This window comes from Perognathus longimembris, chromosome 28, assembly GCF_023159225.1.
Source record: "Perognathus longimembris pacificus isolate PPM17 chromosome 28, ASM2315922v1, whole genome shotgun sequence".
NCBI classification, from domain to species: domain Eukaryota; kingdom Metazoa; phylum Chordata; class Mammalia; order Rodentia; family Heteromyidae; genus Perognathus; species Perognathus longimembris.
In genome coordinates, this window is record NC_063188.1 from 5,272,610 (window position 1) to 5,292,701 (window position 20,092).

Genomic DNA, 20,092 nt, shown 5'->3' on the forward strand with positions numbered 1-20,092 from the left:
CAATTACAACAAAACCTACATAGTGAGGTCACATGAATTTTAGAACTAGTTTTTGGGTTCACATAATCAGAAAGGATTTTGTCCTAATTTCTGCTTTCCTTTTTTCTTCCCCTAATTCTTCAAACCAGCCTGACATCATCACACATAGCAGTATTTGAGAAGACATGATTCCTTTTTGTGCCATGAGATTATACTGCTAACTGCAGAGGAGAAGTCTGTGCTGAATTGCCTCTATTGCGTGCATTCTAAAAATATTGCTTCCTCTTTGCCCAATGTGTGCAGGAAATAGGTGGCTTTATTTCTATATAACGGATGCAAAAAGAACTCAGGTAAAACAGTAAACCCCAGGTGTGAATGCATTTTGATGTACTTAGAATTGCCACAATTAGAAAGCTAACTCCCAACAGAAGACCCAGAGCTAATTATACAAGGAAGAGCCAGGAAATTGGTTTAACAAAGAGAATTTGTGATATTATCCCTGTTGACAATTAGATTAGGAAATGTTCCCGGCTCTGTGGTTTACAGGGTGTTTTTCTACAAATCATTAACAAAAAACCTCTTTTGTTCTTCACCTGAAAGAAAGCCACAGATTACTTTAGGGTTCTGAGTGCATTGCTCCAAAATGGGCACTTATATTTGGAATACTGCCTGTCCAACAAGTTGCTTTGCTACCTGACCCACGAGACAGTGGCTGGCTGTAGGTGGATTAGGAAGGTTGTATAATGATGATTCTTGGGCTGCTTTGAAAGGATAGCATTACAATTTCCCCTGAAAAATGATACTCAACACAGCCCTAGTCCATTTTGTGTTTAGTATCAAAGAATTATTAATTTATGAACAATGGAAGTTGGTTTGCCCAACAACTCTGAAGCATAGGAAGTCCAGAGACTGAGTGTTTGCTTCTAGAGATGACCTTTTTGCTGGTCTTAATATGGTGGAAGGCATCACATGGACTAGAGAAAGAGCAAAAGTGGAGTTAAGCTTATTTTATAACAAATTTTCTCTAGGCATATTGAATCCATTACCATAATAACTAATTCACGTCAAGAGCACAAGTGCTATGACATAATCCTTTCTGAAAAATCCTACCTCCCAAGACCATTTCATTAGGGATTAAATTTCCAACATATGAAATTTGAGGGGTATCTTTACAGAATAGTATACTCAGATATCATCCTGTTTTGTACCATGTGAATGACTGTTTCTTGTTTGCTGCAGAGTGCCATGCGCCACTTTATGATGTATAAGGACTCTTGAAGAAGGAAGAAGTCTTGATTTCTATCACCTGAGCAGGAGAATAAGCAATGTAAGGAATGAGATAACACTCATTCCTTTATTTAGAACTGGAGTATTAAAGTGGTCTAGACTAGATTCTAGTCTTAGTGCTGCTGCAACTCCTTAGCACTGTCCAATCGAGAGACACTGACATTCTTAGAATTTTTTTATTACTTGCAAAAAGATAGAGTAAGTTGGGTTTATTCATTCAACAATATTTACTGAGTAGGTGTTATGAGTCAGGTACTGTTGCAGGTATAGATCAGTAAAAAAGATCTGCAAAGATACTTGCCCTCGTGGAGTTTCCATTGTAACTGAGCATGTAGGGGCAAGCATCGAACAATAATGACAGTGAATAAAGTGTTTAGATTTTGGGAGAAGGGCTAAGGGAAGGAGAAAAAAGATAGTCATGTGATATTTGGTGAGGATTGGTGCAGGTTGCAACATCCTAAGATCCTTACCAGATCGTAAATCTGAGTAGATTTTGATTTGTAATGATCATTATAGAGATTTTATATTGTAATATATATTTGAAAAGAAACTTTAAAATCCATCATTTTCATTAAGGTTTCTTTGTTCTGTTCTTGGAACTTAATGACCTGTATGGCTTATTTTCTTTTTGTCTTTCCTTCATTTTTATGGATATTTGCCTATTTTCCATCTCTGTTTCTCTCCATTTTTGTCATTAGCATGGCACTGCTTGCAGTGTTCCTTCATCTCCACTAGGCTGTGATCTTCTCTAGGACAAAAGTCAGGCTTAAAAATACAATGCTTTCTCCTATTAATATTTATACTATGGATAAATTTTCTAGGACCCTGGGCTTAATATTTCACAACTTCACATTAAATCGTTCCCAGGCTACTGTTAAAACCCAAAACTTTCCAGTGAGTGAACAGAGCAAATCAACTTCGGGAACAATTTCTTCATGTGTTTGTGACTCTGCTGCCCTGGGAATGAGTATGTGTACATCTCTTCTGTCATTTGAGGATGAAATGAACAAATAGTTCATAATCAATAACAGTGCACTATATTGCGTAGAGGGAACTAAGAAACCAGAAGAATACTTTCAGAAGACAAAATACACTGTGAAACATTTGTTAATTTTTCCTTGTAAAATGTGTTTAATCAGTTTTAATTTGCCAAATATTTATTGAACATTAGGAACTCTGAATTACTTTTCATATAAATGCAAGAGATAAGAAATCTTACTTTTGAAAAGAATGAAATACCTAGGAATACTCTTCAAATTATAATACAGATCCACAGTAACAAAAAAGGAATGATATTGGCATGAAAACAAATCTGAAGATGAATGGAACAGATTAGTAGACACAGAAATGAATCCATGTACTTATAGACATCTGATTTTTTTTTAACAAAGGTGCCCAAATACACACTGGAGAAAAAGCCTCTTCTACAAATGCTGCAGTGAAAGTTGGATATCCACATATAGAAGACTGATTAATCTAGAAGATTAATTCAAAGTAGATCAAGGATCTAATGTAATACCAAAAATTCTTGAAACTCCTACAGAAAGGGTTAGGAGAAACACTGTAGCAACTTTCTCAAGACAGAATTCAGATAATTCTGCAAATAATGGCAAAGATTGACAAACTGGGTTGCATCAAGATAAATTTCTTCTGGATTGCAAAGGAAATAGTTACTGGAATGAAGTGATAGTCTACAGAATGGGAGAATAAAAAAACTTTACTCTGAGAATGGGTTGATAAACAGGATCTACAGGAAATTCCAAAACTAAACTCTCAAAAAATCAACAACACAATTAATAAATGGGCAAATTATCTGTGTGTCACCTGTCAGGGAGCACTGAAATGTTTTGATGGTGAATCTGTTGTGTGAAGTGTAGAAGGAAGTGGAGTATAAAATAACATTAAGGGGCTGACTTCACTAATTACACAGACAATATATCAGTTTTGTAATATTGCCATGATCAATTTAGCTCCTGAAAACAATATACAATTTTATATTATCATTACTCTAGGTTTCATAAATTTAGACAATTACAACCAAGAATTCTACTTACTGTATCATGAAGGTAAAATCGGTGTTCTTATTATTCTTATAGTTCCTATTATTTTTAACCGTATTTCATTCTTCCTTTACAAGTTCATACCAAGACCATGTTATATATGCAATATGTAAGCTATGAATCATATTTAATTTATCTTTGCTTTTATTTTCTTTTTGAATATTTTTATAATCTTTAAGTAGTTGTACAAAGGATTTGTCATTCACCAGAACAACTTATGAATACAGTGCATCTTGATCACTGTAACCACCTTCAACATTTTTACTGATCCCTCCCAATCCACCTGTTCCCTTACTTAATTTCAAGTTATGTATTGACATTTTTCCCTTTTAAGAAATCAGTTTATGTGTACAGTGTATCTTGATCTGTGTCATCATTTCAAAATCTTCACTCCCTTTTGACATAACCCCTCTTTGATATTTTTCAGTTTTGTGGTATAGACAATTCTTACCTTTATTCTCCTACTTCTTTTGCTAATTCTTCTACCCTCTCCCTGTTCTACCCTCTTCCCTTGGCCTTACGCATTTCCCAGTACTTATTTTGTTGGGTTTTGACTCAGTTTTTTTAAAAAAGAATTACACTATTAGAACTCTCCATAGAGACTATTCTACCTCCTTTAATTCATCTGTAACCTTTTGCTTACTACCCAGAGTGTTCACTTGTAAATTTATAGGCACATTCTAGCTATTACAAATGAAGGAAGCCAAGTATCCTATGTTTCTCTGGGTCTGGCTTTAAATTATTTTAAAGTAGTGTACAAAGGGGTTTCAATTCAACATGTCACTTAGTGAGTACAATGCATTCTGATCAAAATTCTACCCATTCTTCTAACCCAACACATCCTCTCAAGTTGCCATGTTTCTATTTACACATATGTGTATGTGTGTATGTATGCATATACACATATATATGAGATAACTTATAATGACTGCATTTGCCCACTCTTCCTTTCTCCATTCATCTGCCCTTCCTTGCTTTAACCCTCACCCCCTAACACTTGATTCAGTTTTCTAACTATAAGTTAGTTGGTCAAAAGAAATATCCCATTGGATTCATCCCCTGTGTATATATGCACAGTCATTTAAGTTGTCATAAGAATTCAGTTCTTTCCTACATATTCTAAATGGCAATGGGCAATGGAGTCCTTTTCAGGCATCAAATCTCTCTACAGTTTTTAGGTCACTGCCAATTTCTACATATTGATGTGCTTTTCAGGGCTTGTAATATTACATTGGGCCCAACATCTCAAATTCATCTGCAGAGTCCCTTTAGCTATGCAATGTATCATACTCCAAAATATGAAGCAGTAAGAGAATGTTATAGTTTTGTATACCACATGTAGAATACACAGAAAGTCATGGCTAAGAAAAATTACCATGAAATCTAGCCTATTTGGAGTATGCTTCCCCTCAATTCAGAGCCTGGAAACTTTCTTGCAGCTAAGACTATGGATATGACTTAGATTTTGTTGTTCACATGAGACGTAATTGAGGTAAGAGGGGAAAAAGCAGCATGTGAGATAGCTGTTTTGGCTGATGAGAATTGGAGCAATGTTGGCCTAGTTCTGCAACCAACAGATGTAGTTCTGAGTTCTTGATTCACCAGTAAGAGGTAACACAATCCAGCCAACATTGTAAACATTCATTGAATGCATTTCATACACAGAAATTGTCTACAGAAGATCTTATGGAAATTTTCCAAGCTTACCTTATTCAATGGAAGTTGCATTGTTCTCATTTTGACAGATGAAAAAAAGAGACAATCTACTTTTTATCTATCTATCTATCTATCTATCTATCTATCTATCTATCTATCTATCTATCTATCTATCTATCTATCTCCATTTATTTATTTTTGCATGTCCTGAGGCTTGCACTCTAGGCCTGGGCATGGTCCCTGAGTTCCTTTTGCCCTGGGCTACCATTCTACCAATTGAGCCACTTCTTGGTTTTTCTGTGATTTAGTTGGAGAAAACAGTCTCACATAATTCCTGTCAGGGCTGGCTTTCAGCCAAGATCCTCAGATCTCAACCTACTGAGTAGCTAGTAGGATTATAGTTGTGAGCAACCAGTGCCTGGCTTGGATAATGTAGTTTTAAGGGACTTATCAACAGTCAGATGACAATAGAAGCAGAGATTAAACTTCAAGGTTCCCTCTATCATATGACACCTGCCAATGTGGCCATGTTTTTCTTCCTCCTCTTCCTCTGTTTCTCTTCCTTTTTCTAAGATAATTAGAATCACGTTTCTAACATTTTCAATGTATAGTTAGGTTATGATTCTGACATTGGCTTTATATGTAACTTAGGTTTCTTAAAAAGACTTTCATATCTGCAACTTTGTTTGATATCAGGAAATATAAATGAGAACTCATAGGAATTATAGAAAATGGAGAAATGGAGAGGAGACTAGCCCAAGTGAAAATAATCTTTGATATTTAGAGAGAACCATCATTGAAATGTAGAATGTTGAGGTTAAATTGATGCTGGAAAGAACCTTACCTTTCTGCTCTCTGACCACATGGAGTAACCTCCCAAAACCATATTAACACAGGAAAACTGCTCCAGAAACACACAAAGAACCTGAATATGATAGATACAGCTGAACCTGCTTCCACAGGAGATAAATGAGATGCTTTTGCAGGTCAGCCAGAAGAGACGATGAGTAGAGCTGTCACAGTGACAGATGCCTGTGCCCATATAATGTGTTTGAGAATTTTCCAGGCTTGAGGAGATAGAGAAATGGCACATTTTCAAATTTTCTTATGAAGAGGATATTGTGGTGTTATCATTTAAGAACTTCTGCCCCATGAAAATACAGAATTTTTTTTTTTTAAAAGAAGCATGAATGGGAAAAGGAGCTATTTCCTAGTTTACTTCTGGCAAAAGTAAAAGAAGCCTTAGCATGGACTAAACTGAGATATAGCCTGGAAGCTGAGTACAGTATTTATTATTGTATCTGGAAGTCTTGAGAAAGAAATACTGGAACCTTATTGAGTCCTGCGTGTTGCATCCAGACCTGGGATGATAAGATTCAGAAATGGAAGAAAGACAAAAGAAAAAGGCATAATTTCATAGGATACACTGACTTTGGTACACTGGGTATTGTATGCACATTTATCAGAACTATGTAAGGGGAACACCAAAATGGAGAGATGAAGGGTATAAGGCAAACCCATGTAACAGCAATACTTACAAAACAGTATGCTGTAAACCAACTGTACCTATCAGGAGAGGGCAGGGAGGGAACCAAGGAGGGGGGAAGGTGGGAGAAAAACGAAGAAGGAAGTAAACATTTTGATAAAAAATGTACTTGCTGTCTTATTATGAAACTGTAACCCCCTCTGTACATTACTTTGGCAATAAAAAATAAGTTAAAAAAAAGAAGTGGAGACTCTGACTTTGTCATTCATCACTATAATCCTTAACTTAGAGAAGTATTTGCCTATTGCAAGCAGTTAATCCATATTTTCAAACTGACTATTGCAAATAGCTATTAGAGCTAAATTGTGCAAAGCAGGATTCAGAAACCACAAGGTATGGGCTTAAAGCATCCTTCCACCTATTGTAACAGACACTATGTTACAGGAACACAACCATGCTCATTATTTTTATAATGTCTATGACTACTTTTACACTAGAATGACAGCACTGTGAACTTGTGAGAGAAACTGAAATATACCTACTTTCTGGATCTTTACAGAAAATAAAACCCTTTTCTGACCTCTTGTATAAAGCATCATTTAAAAAAAGCCAACTCATGGCAAATGGAAAAATAATTTTATTTTGAGTCCATATTGCACTTTAGCAATACCAGCACATTTTACTCTTTCTCTTTGAAGAAAAACCACAGAGTGTTCTGTATTCTCTTCAATTCTTTTTCTTAGATTTCTTTTAAGTTCAATTCACTCAATCATTTCTCTCCATTGAAGTTGCTCTTGTCAAGATTACCAGTGTTGTGAAATCCATGGCCAAATTTGGAGGCCTATTATTTGATTTCACAGCGGTAGGTGTCATGGTTGGGAATACTTGAAACCTTTTCTGGGTTTCTACATTACTACACTGATTTTAGCATCTCTCTTCATTCAAATTATTAGCTTGCTAGCCCCTCTTCATCTCCCTGGCCTCTTAATATTAAATGTTACAGATTAAATTCTTGATCCTTTTCTCTTATCTCTGTAAATTTCCTTTGAAGGACTCAAGTGTGACTTTCATGGTATATCACAAGCTTAGCATGTGCAAGGTTCTGAACTCAGCAACCAGAATGCTCCTTTCAAGTTCCATTAGTGATTTTATCTAGTCTCATATTAAATACCTGTGACACAATCATACCCTCCAAGTTTCTATCTCCAGCTTAAATCTCTTCTCTAAGAAATTTGGCATTTCCATTTAGACATTTCCAATGTATCTGGTTTAAACAGGAAACCTAATAATTCATATTCCATACTGCTACTCACTCAGTCATTTGCAACATTGTTAGTGGAAACTACATTTTTCTCTTGCTCAGTTAAAACTCTTCACATCATCCTTAACTTGGCTTGCTCACACTCCATATCTAATATATAAACAAAATCTGTTTGCTCTATTTTTAATTCTAGGTCTAGAATCCACCCACTTCTTACCACCATATTTACCAAAGTTGTAGACAAAATGTTGTGGTTGAGATGTAACATCTAATGTTGATGTATGGAAAACCTAATCTTTAATGGGACAGTAATGAGAAGTAAGATTTTTAAACTGTGCTTAAATCATGAGGGGTTATGCCATATTTGTGGGAATGCTTTTACTATCTTGAGAGTGGATTTATTATGAAAAATGAGTTCAGTCCCTTTACCTTTGCTCACTCTCATCTGTTTGATGCATTATTTATCTTCTGATGCAGGAAAAGGCCCTTATTAGCCATCAGACCATCAGTTCTGGACTTTGTGGCCTTCAGAATGATGAGCCAAAGGCTTATATCCTGAATAAACTGAGCAGCCTTTAATATTGACATAGCCATACAAAAGTGATTAAGATGCCCAACCATTGACCCCTCTCACTAGAATTAATGAGATACATTCAATTCCCATCTCCTAGCTATGTTTCCTTCATTCCCTTGATTAATTCTCAGTATAATAGGATATTACTGTTACATTATAATTCAAATTACACAATATCTTACCTCACTATCCAATATTCTAACTAGTCCATGGGCCTCTGTGATCTGCTCCATATCTCTCCAATTTTATGTCACCACCTTGTCAGTCATAAAAATGTGCTTCTGAGATCTCCTACTGCAAATAGAAGAATTTACAGTTTTAATGTCTGTGCTTGGAAAACTTTCAGTAACTATATGCCAAGGAATGCTGCCCAAGTACCACTTTGTAGCCAATGGATTAAGCATAGCCAGGATTACTAAGGCAGGATTCCTCTGATAAAAGGCTTTAAACCAAGGATTCCCCGCTGTCCTGGTCAAAACCTCCTTAGTATTATACTGTCATGTAAGACTTATCTTCTCCCCCTTCCTTTTCTTCCCCCTTCACAGGGATTTCGATGTGCACTGTGGTCTGAGGCTCGTACTTCTTTTTCTAGATCTTTCAGTTTGTTCCTTCACAAGGGTTTCCTTTGTCAAATAAATTGTGAGCATGTTTCAAAACTATGTAAAATGATAGCATACCATTTGTCACTTTCATTGAGCCATTAACTTTAAGTGAAAGTTTGTCAGACATTTATAATGATATGGGGAGTGGGTTCCAGAATTTGCTTTTCACTCTGAAGTATACTGAGTTAAGAGTATGAATATATCATGTTAAATCCAAAACAAATGCTACCATTTTGACAAATAACTTCATTACATAAATCCTTCTCAAATACAAAATTATTGCTTCTACTTATATGTTTTTGTGAAGCTTGTAATAAGCAAAATAAGTTCAGTTTAGCAATGTAAGGTTGAAGAATTATTGTGTTGGTAGCTCTAAATGAAGTGTCAGAGTTAAAATTGCTGTCACATTTTATTCAATATGCAAAATCAAAATAACTGCATTTGTTTATTTAAGAACGATTTAATAAGAGCAACCAGTAGGGGATGGGAAATATTATTGAATAATATCATTGACTATTTACAATCATTTGAAGTTGCCTGGGAAATAAAGATTTAGATTGGCTGTGAATCCATTCATTACCTTTCTCCAGAGTAAACATTGTGCAATGAAGAAATCTCAGTTATTTTTAAATAATTGCCAGTCTTTTTTTTTTATCAACCTCTAGATTAATTTAAGAGAAAAAAATCCTGAGTTGGCAAAGTAGATCATAAAAACAAACAGAACTGTTAGCTTATACAATTATTTATATTTGCAGATTAAGACTTTATTAATTTCCCAGTATTCAAACAGAATTAAGTTGGATAGTTGGACTGATATATTTATCACTCACAGTTGCAATTTTTATTTTTACTTTAAGTAGCTCAGTTCTTATATCTAGTCTTAAAATTAACAAATTCTATTTTTATGATTTGAATGGAATTTTTCCATTTCTTTTCATTGTTTTTAGCTTTGCTGCCATGTTTAGAATTCATTCATTCTTAAGTTATATGATTATTTACTTATATACTTTTAGTACTTTTGCTGATGTTATTTTTTACATTTGAGAAAAGATCCTGGGTTTAGAAACAAGCATTTGGTTACATATTGAACATTTCAGTCAGAAATACATAGAATTTCCATATAAAATATTACATAGAAAATAAAAATATTACAAGTGTGTTTGATTTTTCCATAAGTAATGGCATAAGAGCATTTTTATTTAATAAAAATTTTGTAAGTATTTGTACAAAGAAGTTGCCATTTAACAAAGCAGTTTATGATACAATGTATATATTTTAAAGTGAAAAAAAATCATAGAATAAGAAGGCCAAGGTTTGAATCTCAATTCATTCCCTTTCTAAGTGAGTTATGTATTGAAAATCTCTCAATTTTCTTTTCCCAGGGACATGAAGACATTGGTCTAAATGAATTCTAAGGTCTCAGATAGCTCTAACATCCTCAGAATGTGCTGTGGGAACTGAGTTTTAACTGACCTGTCAATTCAGGGCAAAATAGATTTTTGTCTACTATTAATAGAATTTTAAACTGTCATTTGAAGCTTTTGACAAGGAATTGAAATTTCCTCTTTTCTTATCATCTATAAATGGCTGTAACAAGATATTACAAACTGAATATCTTACATCAGTGTTCTGGAAAGAATGTTATCTACAGAGACAGAAAAAAGAGAGAAAGAGAAGGAGAGTCAAAGGAGGAAAGAGTGAGAAGAGAGGGAGAGGATAAGAGAGAGACAACCAGAAGAGAGGAGAGAAGATGAGAGGAGATGATACAAGATGTGATGAGATGAGAAGAGGAAGGAATGACACAAGTCCTAGACATGAAGATCCTTTAGAGCAACTGAATTTTCTTTCCTGAATTAGATATATTAGCTGGAACATGGCAAATTGCTGAGGCAATGTGAGGGACACCATCTGTCACAATATTTTTCTGGTTCATTTTAAGTGAGCAACAGATTAAAAGTATTGTGAGACCCTTTCACTCTCGCTCGTGTTCCGCCCCGTCCCGCGGGTGGAACAGCTGGGGTGCGGCCCCACGTGCAAGCCTTAGACTGTATGTAGACGCGAAGACGCCCCTCCCTCCTCTTATGCTTAAATAAGGACACAGGACACGCGTGGGTTCTTGGGGAAAGCTGCTCGGAATTCTGCCAATTTAATCAGGGGAGGGGTTTATATGACAGTAATGGTGGCAGGAAGGGGAGGGTTCTGGAGTGGCTAGCTAGACCGTAGTGACAGGCTACCTGGGCTGTCCCTCCAAGGGCTGCGTCTTAGGACCTCCTCCACGTGCTAATGTCACATCCCACAGGACCGCCCCCTGGGCTCCGCCCAGCGCCATTCTTGGCCTACACTTGCTCGGAGATGGCAGGCGGGGCTTGTCAGAGCTACCCTTTCCGGTTCAGGACCCGGGGGAAAAGGTAGGAGTGGCTAACAGCCATGCAACCCCAGGGCCGGAGAAGGGGCGGCCTCTCGGGACTGCCCCCTCAATGCCAAGCTGATGCCCAACAAAGTATGTTGTCTTAGTTCTTGTATTTTTTGCAGAGGAAATCTATTAAAGCAGGAGCTATGGTATTTGTCATTCCCTTATATGTCTCCCTAAGTTACCAACATTTAAATGAGGTTATGAGTCATCTGAGAGGAGAAAAGGGTCTTTGGAGAAGGGATGGTATTAGAAAAGTGACTGTTTGCGTTTCCTATTCCTGGTATAACAAACTGCCACAAACTTAGTGGATTAACACAGATTTGTATTACAGTGCTACAGGTTAAAAATCAGAAATAGAACTTACTGGGCTAAATTTACAGTGTCAAGAGTGGTGTGTTCAGTTTTAGAGTTCTAGCTTTCAAATCCTGTAATGGATTTAAAATCATAAATTTCCCTGCATTTTGCAACTTCTAAAGATCTTCCATATTTTTTAGCTTGTGGTCTCGTCTTGTAACTATTAATAATGCAGCTATCGAGCAGAAAGGATATTATTTAAATAAATAATGTGTAACAACTAAAACTAGAATAAAATATAAGATTCAATATTAAGCTCTTACAGTAAGCATCAAATAGTTATATTCCACAGACCTAGTTCAAAAGTGACTGTGAGATCTTCACTAGCACAGCAACACACAAAGGCCTAATATCCGTCATCTACAGAGAACTCAAGAAACTAACCCCCTCCAAACCCAGTAAACCAATTATTAAATGGGCAAAGGAGCTAAAGAGAGACCTCACAGGAGAAGAAATAAAAATGGCAAAGAAACATGAGGCATTGTTCAACATCCCTGGTAGAAAAGGAAATGCAAATAAAAACAACCCTGAGACACCACCTCACTCCAGTTAGAATGGCCTACACTCTGAACAAAGGCAACAACAAATGCTGGAGGGAATGTGGAGAAAGAGGAACCCTTCTCCACTGTTAATGGGAGTGTAAACTAGTACAACCACTCTGGAGAACAGTATGGAGGTTCCTCAAAAAATTCAGCATAGACCTACCCTATGACCCAGCCATACCACTCCTAGGCATCTATCCTGAACAACAGGTCTCAGGATATCATAAAGACATTTGCACATCCATGTTTATGGCTGCATAATTCACAATAGCCAAAATATGGAAACAACCCAGAGGCCCCACTACAGATGAATGGATCCAAAAAATGTGGTACCTGTACACAATGGAATACTACATAGCGATTAGAAATGATAAAATATTGGTATTTTCAGGGAAATGGTCAGAGATTGAACAAATAATGTTGAGCGAGACAAGCCTAGACCACAGAGAACAAAGGGGCATGATCTCCTTGATATATGACTGTTAGGGGGAGGAGGGGTAACAGTAGAGACCAGGTCTGCAAAATAACAAACTTCTTTTCAAATGGTATTTCCACATCTTTGGGTCAGTGACTTTACATTATGTATGTAAAAACAAGCAACTACTAAACAAGCATAAAATGTTCTAGGATAGACTTATCAGTGGGTCACAATAGCTCAACAGCTATGTACACATGATTATATAAGATGAGGATAAGCAAAAAGAACTCCAAGATAAGGACACAAGAGGATTCTATTGTTGTCGTTATGTTCAATGTTCTAGGTGAATTTCCTTTGGTGTACCCTATGTGATTACTGTATATGATTTTGGTACACTGGATATTGTATATATGCCTACCTGAACTAGGGAAGGGAAAGAAAAATGAGGGTGTAACAGATATCACAAGAAATGTACTCACTACTTTATTATGTAACTGTACCCCCTTTGCACAACACCTTGTCAATGAAATTTAATTAATAATTTAAAAAAGTTACTGTGAGCTTAAAATACATTTTAAATAGCGTCTCTCCATATCCAACTTGTTCACCTCAGCAAAACTGATGAACACTTCTGTGTTAAGTCAGTCAGTTGTTAAAGGGGTGGGAAAAAAACCTTCCTTTATTGCAAAAGCAATACATGTATTACAGAAGTTTTGAGGAAATATGCCCAAGTAAAGGCAGGAGGGCAAATACCATGAAAATGCCTCTGCTAATTTGTAAAGAATTAGAAAAAAATTATGTTAAATGAAGTAAGTAAGGCTCAGAGAGGCAAAGGACCCATGTTTTCTCCTATATGTGGAAACTAGATGTAGCTTACTAATTCATAAATAAAGGTTTTGGTTGGTTTTCAAGCATATACAAATGTATTAATTGAAACACAACAGATTTGAGTATGACCTCCAATAGTGTAATTCCTTAGAAAGTCAAAATCAAAGTTCAACAGAATACAAAATCAGGAAGTAGATTCTTGAAAAGGATGGAATGGGGTCAATGGGAGAAGGGATAGACAAATGAAGACGGAAGAGGGAAAATGCTGACAAGAATCCAATGTATATCTTACAACATTACGAAGAGTGAGAGAAGGGATACATAGGGAATTGGTGAGAGAGAACATCGAGATGGGTGACATCGATCAAGATATATTATATTCATAAACTGCTTTGTTCAATGGAAAATTCTTTGTACAACTCCTGAAAGATAATAATAAAAGCAAAACAGAAATGAACGACACAAAAAGAAAGTAACTTGGCTAAGATGAATAGCACTGTCTTGAAGCTATCAAACGTATGTTTCTTCAAGTAAAAGATATTTACACAAAATTGAATTTCTTCTCTATTAAAATAGGCATATACTTGTGCAAGTATCTTATTTTTCTAATAAACTTCTAAAAGAAGGTGAAAGATTATGTGTGATTTAAAAGGATATCAATGTAGCTTGCCAATGTACTGTAGAATGACCTAAAATTACAGACCAATATTACATGCTGCTTTCACATCTAGTAGAGTCAGGAGGCCTTCAAATGGCCTAATCATAAGTTCTCCTCACTGTTTTTGCAGACAACTTCCCCAAGCTGGTAAAGCCCTGTTACCCACCAAATGGAGTAGACATTCCTGCTTAGTCCTGAATAATGTGCTGAAGTTCCCTACCAACCTGCAGAATTAGATAAGCAAACCAGTAACATTCTGTCATGAGAACCAAGGGGATCCTCACCTTTTTTTTTGAAGAGTATATTTATTTTAAAGATGAGGTACAGAGGGGATACAGTTACATACGTCAGGTAATGAATACATTGCTTTCAAATATTGATACCCCCTCCCCTGTTTTCTCCTACTTTCCTTCCTCCCTGCTCCCCTCCCCTCAAAGTTATAAAGTTCATTCCCAACATAGTGTCTAGTCAGTGTCATGGTTGCATTAATTCATCCTGTATATACCACCATCCATTCATCTACTGAGGGGCATCTGGGTTGATCCCATATCTTAATTATGGTAAATAATGCTGCAGTTAACATATTTGTGCTGGTAGCTTTAGTGTAGCCTTGATAGTGTTCATTTGGGTAAATGCCAGGAGTGGGATTTCTGGGTCATAAGAGAGGTCTATGTGGGGCTGGGGATATGGCCTAGTGGCAAGAGAGCTTGCCTCCTATACATGAGGCCCTGGGTTCGATTCCCCAGCACCACATATACAGAAAACGGCCAGAAGTGGCGCTGTGGCTCAAGTGGCAGAGTGCTAGCCTTGAGCAAAAGGAAGCCAGGGACAGTGCTCAGGCCCTGAGTCCAAGGCCCAGGACTGGCCAAAAAAAAAAAAAAAAAAAAAAAAAAAAAAGAGAGAGGTCTATGTTTAGTTTGTTTGTTTGTACTTTTTTTTTTAGAAACCTCCATACAGTCCTCAGGCCTGTTCTTGTAGCAGTATCAAGCTGTTTTTGTAACTATGGCTTTATAATAGAATTTGAAGTTTGGTATTGATATGATATTCCTCTAGCAGTATTTTTTCTGCTAAGGATTGTTTTGCGGTTTAGGGTCTTCTATTATTCCATATGAACTTTTGGATTGTTTCAGGGTCTTTTACTATCCCATATGAATTTTTGGATTGCTTCTTTTATTTCATTAAAGAATGTTCTTGGGATATTGATGGGTATTGTATTGAATAGATCGCTTTGGGCAGTATTGCCATTTTCACAATGTTAATCCTACCAATTCAGGAGCCTGGGAGCTTTCTCCACTTCCTTAAGCCTGCTTTAATTTCCATTTTTTCAAGTTATTAAAGTTCTCATTATAGAGGTCATTCACATCTTTGGTTAATTCCTAAGTATTTTATTATTTTTAAAGCTATTAAAAAAGGAGTTGCTATGCTGATTTCAGCCTCACTTTTCTCATTGGTGGCATACAGAAAAGCTGTTGATTTTTGAGGGATAATTTTATACCCTGCTACTTTGCCAAAATTTCAGATCATCTCAAGTAGCTTGGGAGGGGAATCTATGTGGTTCTTTATGTACAGAATCATGTCATCTGAAAAGAGCTCCTCACCTTCTTGATACTATTGAACCTGCTCCACTGGCACATTTAATGAGCTCCTAAATAGTCTTGTTTGGCTTTGCATGGCACGCAGTGGCCTTCTCCACTGGCTTGTTAGTAGATGTATCAAACACCTGTTAATCTCTTCTGTACAATGCTGGGTATTGTGTATTTGGCCTTGTTTGATACTAAAGTTGGAATTCTTCCTCACTGATGGGAGAATGACAGAAATTAAACCACCTAGTCTTGAGGAAAATAGAATTTGTTATGATAATTGCTCTGAAGCTTCTAGGATCCTGAATCCTACACAAATCTTATGAATTGTCCAGAAAAGGGACCCACTACTAACACAGATTTCAGGTTATTCAGGCCATTTATTAATCACCCAGAATGACAGATGAGAATTTGAGAGGTTTTGCTATGACATACAAAATAATGAGTATCATTATTTGCCTAATTCCAAGGTGAGTCATATTCTTTGTGAAACATTCTTGTAAGAAATTTTTACAATGTTACTCTCTCTATTACCATATAAATGAACTCAACTTTGAGTTGAGTTGTGAAAGATGGGCAAGATCCTTGTAGATTATATTATTCAAACAAAAAAGGGTGCTTTTATTGTTTTAGTAGAGCACTGGAAAAAGATAGGGGATCACACACACTCACAGTCAAATTATAAAGTATGTGTCTGATTCATGCCAGGGATTTTGCAGATAATGCCTTCTTTAATCTTTCAAGATTGTAAGCAATATAAATGTAAGTTGACTTCCATACCATAGGTGTTTCATTCACTGACAAGCAACGAATGCTGTAGAGTTTGGATTTTGACAATAGACTTGGAGGTTTTCTCTACAACATAATCTCAGACAATTCACTTAACCTTTTAGAGTTTCAATATTCTTGTCTACATAATTAAGACAACTGCAACAACAATACTTGTATTTTAAATTTTATGATAATAATAGTAAACACTGATATATGTTAAGTACCTTCTTTAATCCCAGCACTGATGAGTCTCATATATTTTCAGTGTTACCACTTATCTTTGTAGATGTATGAAACGTCCTAGAGAAGTAATTTTCCTGAATGTCACATAGCTAGTAACTCATCAAGGTGATAGAATTTATATCACATCCTGACTCAAGTGAAAAGTGATGCTACACAAATTATAATTGGATTAATTTCCTGCCATTATACAGTTTCCTGAAATTTCTATTTGCATACCAACATCCATCACCAAAGTGAAAGCTCAAGGCTGAGGAACAGGTACCCCACATTTGGTGAAGTAGAGGAACAGCTGTACATGTCATATCTTGAGAATACTCAAGAAGCAGAGGCTCAGTGGAAAACAGGAAACTGAAATTAATGACTTGTTCTCTGACTTTCAGCTATGCTGTTATCCCCCAATGGCATCGCTGCAATGATGTAATTGTATATTAATAGAGAACTGTTTTATTTCAGATCCCAATTTTGCATTTGAATGCTACTACTAAACAGGTATTCCTACTCCATTTGATATAACATGGAAATGAAGATCTGAGATTTTCCAGCTATCATCTGAGAAGTATCAGATATTGGATTGAGAGTAAGGTATGACCAACTGCTCCTACATAAAGTGGCTGAATAGTAAGATTGCAAGAACTCTGGTAATATTTCAAGGCAAATCCAGGTGCAAAGTTAGTGAGACCTTATCTTAAACAGTAGGTGTAAGGAGTGCATATTTGTGATCCCAGTTATGCAGCACCCCATTTGAAAAAAAAGTATAAGGACAGGTAAGACAAAAAAGAGCTAGAGGTATGGTTCAACTGATATAGTATATTCCTAGCAAATACAAGTCCCTAAGTTAAAACCTCTGTACTATTGAAAAGATAAACTAGAACCACACAAGTAGAATGCATTTGAGCTCATTTTCAGACTCACAGTCTTACTGCCAAAACATAATATGGATAAGAACACAGATAAGTTGATCAAGAAGAAAAAAATTTAATAATATCAAAATTAGTTTTCCACTAAATCAGTGATTTTATTTTATTTATTTTTATTATTATCATTATTATTTTTTGGCCAGTCCTGGGGCTTGGACTCAGGGCCTGAGCACTGTCCCTGGCTTCTTTTTGCTCAAGGCTAGCACTCTGCCACTTGAGCCACAGCGCTACTTCTGGCTGTTTTCTGTATATGTGGTGCTAGGGAATTGAACCCAGGGCCTCATGTATACGAGGCAAGCTCTTTTGCCAGTAGGCCATATCCCCAGCCCCTTTATTTTATTTTTTAATTTAATTTTGTCAAGGTGATGTACAGAGGGGTTACAGTTACATACATAAAGTAGTAAGTACATTTCTTGTCATACTTGATTTTATTTGGAGCAGAGTAAATTTGCCTCACTACCTAAAGTAAATTTCTGTTATGAATAAAGCTAAGGGCAACTTAGGGTTAACTTCTTTTGCAAGAAAATGCAACTGAAATAATTGGAAATAAATTTATATTTTTTTATATTTTAAGTACAAAATACAAAACACATTTAGAACTATACAGAAACATAACTGTAAAGTGAATGTCTCTGTACCCAGCAATTGAGTATATTAAAAAGAACACTGGGGGCCGGGAATATGGCCTAGTGGTAGAGTACTTGCCTTGCATACATGAAGCCCTGGGTTTGATTCCTCAGTACCACATATATAGAAAAAGCCAGAAGTGGCACTGTGGCTCAAGTGGTAGAGTGCTAGCCTTCAGCAAAAAAAGCCAAGGATAGTGCTCAGGCCCTGAGTTCAAGGCCCAGGGCTGGCAAAATAAATAAATAAATAAATAGAACAATGTTACCATTAAGATGCTCCTTGAAAGACTTCTGATTCTACATCTTTCCATATTTACACATGCCATTTTCATTTCTGTGTTAAGTGCCTGTTCATACATTCAACCATTTTCCCTCACTTAATTTTTGATCTCTGCATATTCTTTATATAAATCCTTTGATTCTTTGTGTTATAAATATCTTCTTACATTCTCTAGCTTGTTCCTGTGGATGAACTGCCTTTTTGTAATTTTAAGATTGTTTTAAATAAAAATATATGTAATTTTATATAAGTTAAACTTTAAAGAATTGATCAACAATTTGTTTGTGCTTGATGCCTTCTGTGTTTCATTTAAGAATGTTCCCATATGTGTATTCTTTTATATTACACTGGGAAACCTTAAACTTTTATTGTTCCACATTTATGTCTACGAAGTCATTGGACTTATAGATTGCAGGTGACTTATAAATTCAATTTTAACTTTTTTCACATGGATACTCCGCAAGGACTATCTTTTCTTCATCTTTGTTAATCATGTGTGTATATGTGTGTGTTTGTTTGTACACTTCTTTTTCTCACATTGTTTAACATGATGATCTCCATTTCTGTTCATTTTCCTGGTGAGGAAGCTGGGGAGAAAGGAAATTTCCTATACTGATGATGGGAATGTGAATTAGTCTAATTGCTATGGAAATCAGTATGAAGATTCCTCAGAAAACTAAAAATAGAGCTACCACATAATCTTGGGTATATATCCAAAGGAATGGAAATCAATATTAACTAGAGATACTTGCAAAGTCATGTTTATAGCAGCGGTGTTCACAATAGGCAGGATATAGAACCAATCTAGACATCCAGAAACTGATGATTGGATAAGAGAATTTGGTGTATATATGTGTGTGTGTGTGTGTGTGTGTGTGTGTGTTTGTGTGTATTCAATGGAATATTACTGAACACAAATAAGAGTAAATTATATACTTTTATACTTTTGTTGTTTAATCTGACATATTCTTATTTTATTTTCTTCTAGACAATAATTATTGTTATTTTGGAAATTTCAAAATAATCTTGTTCATTTTTAGCATGGAAATTATTGCTGCTTCCTTATAAGCACTTATTCCATCAGATTCATAGTTTAGGACACCCATTAATTAAATCATCTATTTTTCTCAGCAATGCTTTATAATTCTTTTCATATAACTACCTTAAATTTACAACTATATAGTTAGTAGATCAATTACCCAGATCTTTTGTTTTTTGTTTTTTGGTCATGGGGCCTGAACTGGGGGCCTGGATGGTGTCCCTGAGCTTTTCTTGCTCAAGGCTACTGCTCTACCAAATTGAGCCATAGCCCCTCTTCTGGTTTTCTTATGGGTAATTGGAGATTAGTCTCACAAACTTTCCAGCATTGGCTGGTTTCAAGTTGCGATACTGACATACCAGCCTTCTAAGTAGCTAGGATTATGAGCATGAGCTACCAACTCAGTTGTTCTTTTTTTAAAATATCTTTAAGTAGTTGTACAAAAGAATTAGTAATTTACTCAAGCAGCTTATGACTACAGTGCATCTTGATCAATGTCACCCCTTTAGATGTTCTCA